This window comes from Salvelinus sp. IW2-2015, linkage group LG16, assembly GCF_002910315.2.
Source record: "Salvelinus sp. IW2-2015 linkage group LG16, ASM291031v2, whole genome shotgun sequence".
NCBI lineage: Eukaryota > Metazoa > Chordata > Actinopteri > Salmoniformes > Salmonidae > Salvelinus > Salvelinus sp. IW2-2015.
In genome coordinates, this window is record NC_036856.1 from 24,925,333 (window position 1) to 24,937,054 (window position 11,722).

The following is an 11,722-nucleotide window of genomic DNA, read 5'->3' on the forward strand; positions in this document are numbered from 1 at the left end:
AACCCAACCCCTCTGAATCAGAGAGGTGCAGGGGGCTGTCTTAATTGACATCCACATCATCGGCACCCGGGGAACAGTGGGTTAACTGCCTTGCTCAGGGGCAGAACGACAGATGTTTACCTAAGAAACTAGCTCTGTATGTACGTATGTGTATGTAAGTGATTGTTAGGTGCTCAGCAAATGGAACGTTGACTATGACACACACCAGTGTGGTTCGGTGATATCCCTCCTCATTATGTCAGATAATATATACTGTATATAATGCAGTACCAGCCAAAGGTTTGTACACACCTACTCATTCAAACGTTTTTCTTTATTTTTACTATTTTCTACATTGTAGAATAATAGTGAAGACATCAACACTATGAAATAACACATTTGGAATCATGTAGTAACCAAAAAAGTGTTAAACAAATAAAAATGTATTTTAGATTCTTCAAAGTAGCCAACTTTTGCCTTGATGACAGCTATGCACACTCTTGGCATTCTCTCAAACAGCTTCATGAGGTAGTCACCTGGAATGCATTTTAATTAACAGGTGTGGATTGTTAAAAGTTAATTTGTGGAATTTCTTTCCTTCTTAATGTGTTTGAGACAATCAGTTGTGTTGTGACAAGGTAGGGGTGGTAACAGAAGAAAGCCCTATTTGGTAAAATACCAAGTCCATATTCTGTGTGTATACTATGTTAAATGCAGTCTCTATGCAGGTTTAAACGCAACAGACACCCAATGATCTTCACAATCCTTTGAGTTCTTGGTCCCTTTCATCAATACAAACCGTCAGTATTGGAGGTAGTAACTAGATAGAGTTTCTACCAGCAATCATTTACAGATTGATGAGATTGAATGCAAATACTGACCCAGGGAAACACCCCATTCAGTGACTGGATCAACACAGACTCTAATGTTTAAATCCATTAAACAGCACTTTATAAAGCTTTGAAAAGGTATAGCCACTTATGATCATGTGTGTTGTGTTAAAGAAAGAATGCATATTTTCCCTTCTAGCCATTAAATCGAGTTAAGGAGGAAATCGACACCTTTGCAGCCTAAATGGAGAATGTGTAGCCAGCTGCATATTCCCTTCGGACAGTAAAATTAAATGACTCAATATCACCATCTGCCGGATTTTGGGCTAACGATAGTGGGGGTTGGGGTATCTGACATAGGGGACTGGATCAGTTCTTGACTTGGACTGAAATAGGTGCTGGTACTCATTTTGGGTTCTGGTAGGCCTACTGTTTATATTTAGGTGCAGGAGCTCCACAATACTTTTGAGCTATTATTCTATAAGAGGAATAGGTTCTCAAGCAGTAGAACATTTGAGGTGCCGGTACTCTGCTCCAGTGAGCTCCTGCCCATGTCAAGCTACACTGGATGTGCGCATTCTGCCCAAACCTGCAGTAGATAAAACAAACTCAGAAATGCAATTTAAAGCTTAATATTCAGGGCATCATGATGAAATACTGGACCTTGTGAATAAGGAAAGAATGACGTAAACAATGCGGTGTTCTTTACAGCTCGGGCCGGTAGAAGCGCTCAGCAGCATTCACTACAAAGGGCGAAGCGAGGGTCAGATCAGAACATGATGCGGACGTGACGTAGGCGTCATTCACTGGGGACCTTTAATCCGCTGCCGCAGCAGCCCGGCCGGTAACGAGAGGAGGGGTACACGGTCAGTCAGGATTGGATTGCGCAGGCTACAATATAACCGGATATATTTATAAATAGGGGCCTATATGAATCGATTTTAAAATAAGAAAATAATATTAATTGTAGAAAACGCCGACTGAACAGAGACAAACCCCTCCTCTCTCGTTAGGCTAACGTTACTTCTTTGTCGACGCATCTATTCTGCACTGTGTTCTCTTGTTCTAGGCGGAGAATTGAAAAACTTCGTTCAAATACATAGTTTTACATAAATAAATGGATGATTACGGGTTCGGTTTATTACAGACAGCGACCATTGGACACAACTCTACCCTTCTCGACGGACGCGCATTCTGATCCTAATGCTCCTCCTCTTCTGCGGTTTCCATCCGCCAGTTGTGCCCCGGCTCACCCTTGGTTTCGCGCAGTAGCCTCGCTGCCTTGTCCCCACTGTTCCTGTCAGCTGCTGCGCGTCAGCAAAACATGCAGAACGAGTCTGTGGGGTTGACAACCGAACAACGACCCTAGTCAACAGAGGAAAACTACAGCAGCAACAACAACACAATCAATAAAACCGGGATACAGCAACCAAACCAAACCAACAACCAGCTGGGAGTCCTCAGTTCCCTCACAACCACCTGAACCAGAATCCAGATTTTCCGGATTTTGGTCATTTTTGCCCGACGCAGTCTATCTGTGACCTTCAGCACGACCGGAAAATACATCAGCAGTTAAGTCAACGAGCTGAGTTTGGCTGCACTGAGTCGCCCCCACCCCAAGGAAAATTCAGTCACCTGCCGCAGAGGCAGCCTTTCACCGCTCAAGTCTCCACCGAACCCGAGCGCAGCGCATACTCTAGACCGGGACAAATCAGCCGCTCGCCAGTGGAGGAGGTTGAAGCCGATGTGGAGACTGCCGCGTCGCCATCGTCCACTTCCGTAAATCCAAACAAGGTTAGGATCCAAATGGACTCCCCCATTACCCACCATATAAATAACGGCAATGGCAGTAGCACCGGCAATATGTTGTCCGGAGGACTCGGGGGCGGTTTTCCGAACCTCCAGAACCAAGAGATGCAGAACCCGAGTGGCGCCTCAGCTTCACCTCCCCTCCCTGGATTCGGAACCCCGTGGTCCGTTCAGACCAGCTCTCCACCACCACCCGTTTCTAACTCGGCCAACCCTATCCACCACTCAAACACGATTAATCAGATGCCTCATACCGACCCAGACAACAGCTTCTATCCCGGTATCCCCTCGTCTATCAACCCGGCCTTCTTCCAGAGTTTTTCTCCGGTGTCGACTAATCCATGCCCAGGGATTAACGTGCATGGCTTCAGCAGCCAGTTCTCACCCCAGATCAACGCCCACCAGCAGCCGCAGCAGCAGAGCCGCAGGTCCCCCGTCAGCCCCCAGATGCACCCCCAGCACCATCATCAGCACCAGCAGGGCGCCTTCCTGCAGCAGAGGAACAACTACAACCACCACCACCAGGTGAGCTCTATTCACCTGTTCACATGGAAACCCCACATCAGCATCCCCATAGAATAGAGGATTGAGCCTTTAAAATGACAGATAGAAAGAAGCTGTTAAAGAGGTGGGAGATAATATCAGAATTTTTGTAAAGCTAATGTATGCTACTAGGCTTATACACACCTCTTAGATTGTATTGGGTTCAAGCCATGTTTATACATATATGTTATTACATGTTACTATGCAGAAGTGCATAAACCCAGTTATGATAATGAAAACTAATGTGGCCCTGTGCTCCTGGGACAGAAGGTCCATGTAGTAGAGCTGCCCGGCTAGGGTAGGGCAGGGGAGGGACTGACTGCATTATTCATAGACGAACCCCACACTGGCTTGTCTTCTCCAGTTGTCAGTTAACCTACAGCAAACAGTTTCAGGCCTGCCTCAACCCCCAAAACCATTATGGAGAAACTACCAACCAGCACTCCTAATGGCTAGGACCTTCTCATGTGACACTGCTGAGATAAGGCATGACCTGAAAAGCAGCTATCTCTCTTTGGGTGTGTGTGTGTGTGTGTGTGTGTGTGTGTGTGTGTGTGTGTGTGTGTGTGTGTGTGTGTGGTGTGTGTGTGTTGTGTGTGTGGTGTGTGTGTGTGTGTGTGTGTGTGTGTGTGTGTGTGTGTGTGTGTGTGTGTGTGTGTGTGTGTGTGCACCTTTCATCAATCTAAACCCATGATCATAGAAGGCAAATAGGTTTTATCTGTAATGCATTTGTCGTGTCCCCTGTTATACAGATAACTGCTGCTATACAGATGTAGGATCTTAATTTGAGCCAGTTTGCTACAGCAGGAAAATAATCCTGCAGCAATAGGGAAGGGGAATTATTCTATGGATTATAATTTATGGACATTTTTATAGGGCTTGATACATTTTTCTTAAGGGAAAATCAAGTCTGAATTTTCAAAGTGGGAATTACGAACTTCAGAAGCCTTTTTAAACTTCAAATACACCACAAGTTTTAAATGTGCCGCATTGCAGGAAAGTTCTCCAGCAACAGGGTGATCAAATTAAGATCCTACATCTGTAGGCATAGTTTCTCCCTCAGTAGCAGGGCGGGGGAGGCTGACGGGGAGGGAGGGGCGAGAGGCAAGGGAGCATCACTGAATCTGACTTTTGTTCTCTGCTTGAGGCTGACACAGAGCAGGGCATAGTCATCACATATCACTGGTTCAGGCTGATGCTCTCTATCTGAAGTCAGAGAGGCAGAGAGAGGCTGTACTGACATTGGGGGTCATGGGATTTTACTTGATGGAGGGTATATCTGATAACCAGAGGCTATACACATAGCCCTCATCATGGGGGTGGGGTGAGGATGCTATACGGTGGCCTGCCTGTGTCAGCTAGAAAGAACATCCCTACTGCAGCAATAGATTTGCTCTCAGTCACAAGGGAGATTTCAGGACTCCTATTTGCAGGCTCCAACGTGCTATTGGCATCAAGAGCTGTACATACTACATACAGCATAGGTTAGAGGGCTGGAGACTGCTGCATGACAGCATTTCACTGTGTGCATGAGAGAGTTTGTGGTGTCAGTGTGGATATATGGTGAAGACAGACAGAGAGCGAGACAGACAGAGAGAGAGTAATGGACGTTGGTGGTGTCAGTGGGGATGTATGGTGGAGACCGACAGAGAGAGAGAGTAATGGATGTTGGTGGTGTCAGTGTGGATGTATGGTGGAGACAGACAGAGAGAGAGTAATGGACGTTGGTGGTGTCAGTGTGGATGTATGGTGGAGACAGACAGAGAGAGAGAGTAATGGACGTTGGTGGTGTCAGTGTGGATGTATGGTGGAGACAGACAGAGAGAGAGAGTAATGGATGTTGGTGGTGTCAGTGTGGATGTATGGTGGAGACAGACAGAGAGAGAGTAATGGACGTTGGTGGTGTCAGTGGGGATGTATGGTGGAGACAGACAGAGAGAGAGAGTAATGGATGTTGGTGGTGTCAGTGTGGATGTATGGTGGAGACAGACAGATAGAGAGTAATGGACGTTGGTGGTGTCAGTGTGGACGGGATACTTAGTATTAGTCTTAAAGCCCTAAATCTTCTTAGCCACTCGCCCCCCACACAGGACCAGGTCATAGTAGACTGTGGCAGAGGGAGAAACACAGGACCAGGTCATAGTAGGACATGTGGCAAGAGGGAGAAACACAGGACCAGGTCATAGTAGACTGTGGCAGAGGGAGAAACACCGGCCAGGTCATAGTAGACTGTGGCAGAGGGAGAAACACAGGACGGCGTCATAGTAGACATGTGGCAGAGGAGAAACACAGGACCAGGTCATAGTAGACTGTGGCAGAGGAGAAACCAGGACCAGGTCATAGTAGACTGTGGCAGAGGGAGAAACACAGGACCGGGTCATAGTAGGATGTGGCAGAGGGAGAAACACAGGACGGTCATAGATAGACTGTGGCAGAGGGAGAAACACCGGACCAGGGCATAGTAGACTGTGGGAGGGAGAAACCAGGACCAGGTCATAGTAGACTGTGGCAGAGGGAGAAACACAAGGACAGTCATAGTAGACTGTGGCAGAGGGAGAAACACAGGACCGGGTCATAGTAGACTGTGGCAGAGGGAGAAACACCAGACCAGGTCATAGTAGACTGTGGCAGAGGGAGAAACACAGGACCAGGTCATAGTAGATTGTGGCAGAGGAGAGAAACACAGGACGGGTCATAGTAGACTGTGGCAGAGGAGAAACACCGGACCAGGTTAGTAGACTGTGGCAGAGGGAGAAACACAGGACCAGGTCATAGTAGACTGTGGCAGAGGGAGAAACACCGGACCAGGTCATAGTAGACTGTGGCAGAGGGAGAAACACAGGACCAGGTCATGTAGACTGTGGCAGAGGGAGAAACACAGGACCAGGTCATAGTAGACTGTGGCAGAGGGAGAAACACAGGACCGGGTCATAGTAGACTGTGGCAGAGGGAGAAACACAGGACCGGGTCATAGTAGACTGTGGCAGAGGAGAAACACCGGACCAGGTCTAGTAGACTGTGGCAGAGGGAGAAAACAAGGACCGTCATAGTAGACTGTGGCAGAGGGAGAAACACGGACCAGGTCATAGTAGACTGTGGCAGAGGGAGAAACACAGGACCAGGTCATAGTAGACTGTGGCGAGAGGGAGAAAACACAGGACCGGGTCATAGTAGACTTGGCAGAGGGAGAAACACCGGACCAGGTCATAGTATAGACTGTGGCAGAGGGAAGAAACACAGGACCAGGTCATAGTAGACTGTGGCAGAGAGGAGAAACACATGATCAAAGAAACACATCAAATACAAAACAATAAAATACTGGTTAAACACAACACAATTTCACACTGGCTCTTACCTCTCTCTTCTCTCTCTTTCTCTCTCTCTCTCTTACCTTCTCTCTCTCTCTCTCCTCTCTCTCTCCTCTCTCCTCTCTCTCTCCTCTCTCCTCTCTCTCTCTCTCTCTCTCTCTCTCTCTCTCTCTCTCTCTCTCTCTCTCTTCTCTCTCTCTCTCTCTCTCTCTCTCTCTCTCTCTCTGTGTGTCCTCAGTCCATGGTGAAGCAGTCTCCCTGGGCTGCAGTCACCAGGGGAGTGGCTGGGGCTCTGGGAGTATGTCCTGGGTCGGGACCACCGTCGTGGGGAGGCATGGGCATCCCGGGCTCTGTCAGCCAGGTTCTCCCCATGAAGAAGCCCTTCTCCAGTAACGTCATTGCACCTCCCAAGTTCCCCCGCTCCGCCGGCTCCATGGGCCCAAGTCCTGGATGAGGAGAACATGTTCCGAACAGACAGTAACAGTAACACGCTTATGCCTCTCCAGGTACATGCTTTTTCTCAGTAAGAATAAATATACATGGGGTCTGTGTGTGTGTATATGTACTGTATACATTTTGGTGGAAGGAGTGCAAAGGGGTTTAATGTAATAATATCCTGAATTAGATATTGGAGCCAGAGAGTGAGCAAGAGAGTACGTGTTTCAGAAAGAGTGGTCGGTGGAAGGTAGAGAGAGAGAGAGTGTACGTGTTTCAGAAAGCGTGGTCGGTGGAAGGTAGAGAGAGAGAGAGAGTACGTGTTTCAGAAAGCGTGGTCGGTGAAGGTAGAGAGAGCGAGAGAGAGAACAGTACGTGTGGTCGTGGAAGTAGAGAGAGAGAGCAGGAGAAGGAGTACGTGTGGTCGGTGGAAGGTAGAGAGAGAGAGCAGGGAGAGAGTCGTGTAGGTCGGTGGAAGGTAGAGAGAGAGAGCAGGGAGAGAGTACGTGTGGCGGTGGAAGGTAGAGAGAGAGAGCAGGGAGAGAGTACGTGTGGTCGGTGAAGGTAGAGAGAGGAGCAGGGAGAGAGTACGTGTGGTCGGTGGAAGGTAGAGAGAGAGAGCAGGGAAGAGAGTAGACGTGGTCGGTGGAAGTAGAGAGAGCAGAGCAGGGAGAGAGTACGTGTGGTCGGTGGAAGGTAGAGAGAGGGAGCAGGGAGAGAGTACGTGTGGTCGTGGAAGGTAGAGAGAGAGAGCAGGGAGAGAGTACGTGTGGTCGGTGGAAGGTAGAGAGAGGGAGCAGGGAGGACAGGGAAAAGCTTTAAATGATGGGAATGAGACAGTTTAATATTCACAGCACTGTTTTCAGGGTGCAGAGTGTTTCACAGTATAGGATTGTTGGAAAGAAGGAGCAGGAGGGCGACAAGCATCAAACGCAGAGAGCCAGACAGTGAGAGCAGATCAGGATGCAGAGGGGAAGAGAGAGAGCTGGGAGGGAGCAGAGGGGGAGAGAGGAAGGGGGAGAGGAGGGGAGCGAGTGTAAAGGGGCTGTTTAGAAAACACACAGCTGAGAATGAATGTCAATTCCCAGATGACGAGCAGAATTAGCATTTCAATCAGACGGGAGCGGTGTTATTTCTTTCTGTCATAGTGGAGGTGTCAGGGAGCAGGCTGCAGTTAGTACTGCTTTAAAGCTACTTTAACACCACATTTAGCAGGTAACACCACATTCAGCAGAGTCTATTTCAGGATGGGGGTTGTTATAACTCAGTGCAGACAACCTTAGAGACCCATAACTGATGTCATCTAATTGTGTATAGCACAGTTCTGACCTTTTAAGTACAAAGGGGGAAACTGGAGGCAGCAGGCCTTAAGAAAGGATCTTTGGGTGGGCCACCGTCACCATACTGTATCTTGGTTGAGACCGGAAAAACACGCAAGTTATTTCCCTGACACATTTTTCACAGTAATCCCTTGTTACTTTCTCCCCTCTGTCATGGCGCTGCACTTCCTCTTCCAGGAAGCAGGCCCTCCTCCATGAATTTTTCATTTCTATAAACAGTGTCCGACCAGGAATTCCTCAAATTCCATACGCGTCTCCTGTCTTTTGCTTCCTTCCTGTGTGTAATGTTTTGGATAGGGGATATGCATTTGTGCTTCATCATGATGTGAACGTCATTGACAGAGATAAGCAGAAGTAGAAAGGGGGTAGTATGCTGGCACTGGGGGATTTAGAGGGGTGCCCTGTTGCCTAACCCATGGAGTGTACATTCCTACACGCTTCGATCTTTCCATAAGAATGCCTTTATAACCATTCATTTCTCTTTTTTATTTCACCTTTATTTAACCAGGTAAGCTAGTTGAGAACAAGTTCTCATTTACAACTGCAACCTGGCCAAGATAAAGCAAAGCAGTGCGACACAAACAACAACACAGAGTTACACATGGAATAATCAAGCGTACAGTCAATAACACAATAGAAAAAAAAGAAAGTCTATATACAGTGTGTGCAAATGGCGTGAGGAGGTAAGGCAATAAATAGGCCACAGTAGCGAAGTAATTACAATTTAGCAAATTAACACTGGAGTGATAGATGAGCAGATGATGATGTGCAAGTAGAAATACTGGTGTGCAAAAGAGCAGAAAAGTAAATAAAAACAATATGGGGATTGGGTGGGCTATGTACAGCTGCAGCGATCGGTTAGCTGCTCAGATAGCTGATGTTTAAAGTTAGTCAGGGAAATATAAGTCTCCAGCTTCAGCGATTTTTGCAATTCGTTCCAGTCATTGGCAGCAGAGAACTGGAAGGAATGGCGGCCAAAGGAGGTGTTGGCTTTGGGGATGATCAGTGAGATATACCTGCTGGAGCGTGTGCTACGGGTGGGTGTTGTTATCGTGACCAGTGAACTGAGACAAGGCGGAGCTTTACCTAGCATAGACTTATAGATGACCTGGAGCCAGTGGGTCTGGCGACGAATATGTAGCGAGGGCCAGCTGACTAGAGCATACAGGTCGCAGTGGTGGGTGGTATAAGGGGCTTTGGTGACAAAACGGATGGCACTGTGATAGACTGCATACAGTTTGCAGAGTAGAGTATTGGAAGCTATTTTGTAAATGACATCGTCGAAGTCGAGGATTGGTAGGATAGTCAGTTTTTACGAGGGTATGTTTGGCGGCGTGAGTGAAGGATGCTTTGTTGCGAAATAGATTCTAGATTTAATTTTGGATTGGAGATGTATAAAATGAGTCTAGAATGAGAGTTTACAGTCTAGCCAGACACCTAGGTATTTGTAGTTGTCCACATATTCTAAGTCAGAACTATCCAGAGTAGTGATGCTAGTCGGTCGGGCGAGTGCGTGCAGCGAACAGTTGAAAAGCATGCATTTGGTTTTACTAGCGTTTAAGAGCAGTTGGAGGCCACGAAGGGAGTGTTGTATGGCATTGAAGCTCGTTTGGAGGTTAGTTAACACAGTGTCCAAAGAAGGACCAGATGTATACAGAATGGTGTTGTCTGCGTGGAGGTGGATCAGGGAATCACTCGCAGCAAGAGCAACATCGTTGATATATACAGAGAAAAGAGTCGGCCCGAGAATTGAACCATGTGGTACCCCCATAGAGACTGCCAGAGGTCCGGACAACAGGCCCTCCGCTTTGACACACTGAACTCTGTCTGAGAAGTAGTTGGTGAACCAGGCGAGGCAGTCATTTGAGAAACCAAGGCTGTTGAGTCTGCCGATATGAATACGGTGATTGACAGAGTCGAAAACCTTGGCCAGGTCGATGAAGACAGCTGCACAGTACTGTCTTTTATCGATGGCGGTTATGATATCGTTTAGTACCTTGAGCGTGGCTGAGGTGCACTCGTGACCAGCTCGGATACCGGATTGCACAGCGGAGAAGGTACGGTGGGATTCGAAATGGTCAGTGATCTGTTTACTAACTTGGCTTTTGAATACTTTAGAAAGGCAGGGCAGGATGGATATAGGTCTATAACAGTTTGGGTCTAGAGTGTCTCCCCCTTTGAAGAGGKGGATGACTGCGGCAGCTTTCCAATCTTTAGGGATCTCGGACGATACGAAAGAGAGGTTGAACAGACTGGTAATAGGGGTTGCAACAATGGTGGCGGATAATTTTAGAAAGAGAGGGTCCAGATTGTCTAGCCAAGTTAATTTGTACAGGTCCAGGTTTTGTAGCTCTTTCAGAACATCTGCCATCTGGATTTGGGTGAAGGAGAAGCTGGGGAGGCTTGGGCAAGCAGCTGCGTGGGGGTGCGGAGCTGTTGGCCGGGGTTGGGGTAGCCAGGAGGAAAGCATGGCCAGCCGTAGAGAAATGCTTATTGAAATTCCTTGATTATCGTGGATTTTTTCGGTGGTGACAGTGTTTCCTAGCCTCAGTGCAGTGGGCAGCTGGGAGGAGGTGCTCTTRTTCTCCATGGACTTTACAGTGTCCCAAAACTTTTTGGAGTCAGAGCTACAGGATGCAAATTTCTGTTTGAAAAGTTAGTCTTTGCTTTCCTGACTGACTGCGTGTATTGGTTCCTGACTTCCTTGAAAAGTTGCATATCGCGGGGACTAATCGATGCTATTGCAGCCCGCCACAGGATGTTTTTGTGCTGGTCGAGGGCAGTCAGGTCTGGAGTGAACCAAGGCTATATCTGTTCTTAGTTCTACATTTTTTGAAAGGGGCATGCTTATTTAAGATGGTGAGGAAGTTACTTTTAAAGAACGACCAGGCATCCTCGACTGACGGGATGAGGTCAATATCCTTCCAGGATACCCGGGCCAGGTTGATTAGAAAGTCAGAATTGAAGTCAGGATTCAGACACAGAAGTGTTTTAGGGAGCGTTTGACAGTGATGAGGGGTGGTCGTTTGACCGCGGACCCATAGCGGATGCAGGCAATGAGGCAGTGATCGCTGAGATCCTGATTGAAAACAGCAGAGGTGTATTTGGAGGGCAAGTTGGTCAGGATAATATCTATGAGGGTGCCCATGTTTACGGATTTAGGGTTGTACCTGGTGGTTTCCTTGATAATTTGTGTGAGATTGAGGGCATCTAGCTTAGATTGTAGGACTGCTGGGGTGTTAAGCATATCCCAGTTTAGGTCACCTAACAGAACAAACTGTGAAGATAGATGGGGGGAAATCAATTCACATATGGTGTCCAGGGCACAGCTGGGAGCTGAGGGGGGTCTATAACAGGCGTCAACAGTGAGAGACTTATTTCTGGAGAGATTCATTTTTTAAATTAGAAGCTCGAACTGTTTGGGCATAGACCTGGAAAGTATGACAGAACTCTTCAGGCTATCTCTGGAGTAGATTGC

General features: G+C 47.6%; 1 pseudogene; it reads left to right on the forward strand.

Moving 5' to 3' along the window:
- Positions 1-1,590: 1,590 nt before the first annotated feature.
- On the forward strand, positions 1,591-9,063 carry LOC111975568 (cytoplasmic polyadenylation element-binding protein 3-like; annotated as a pseudogene).
- Positions 9,064-11,722: the final 2,659 nt, after the last annotated feature.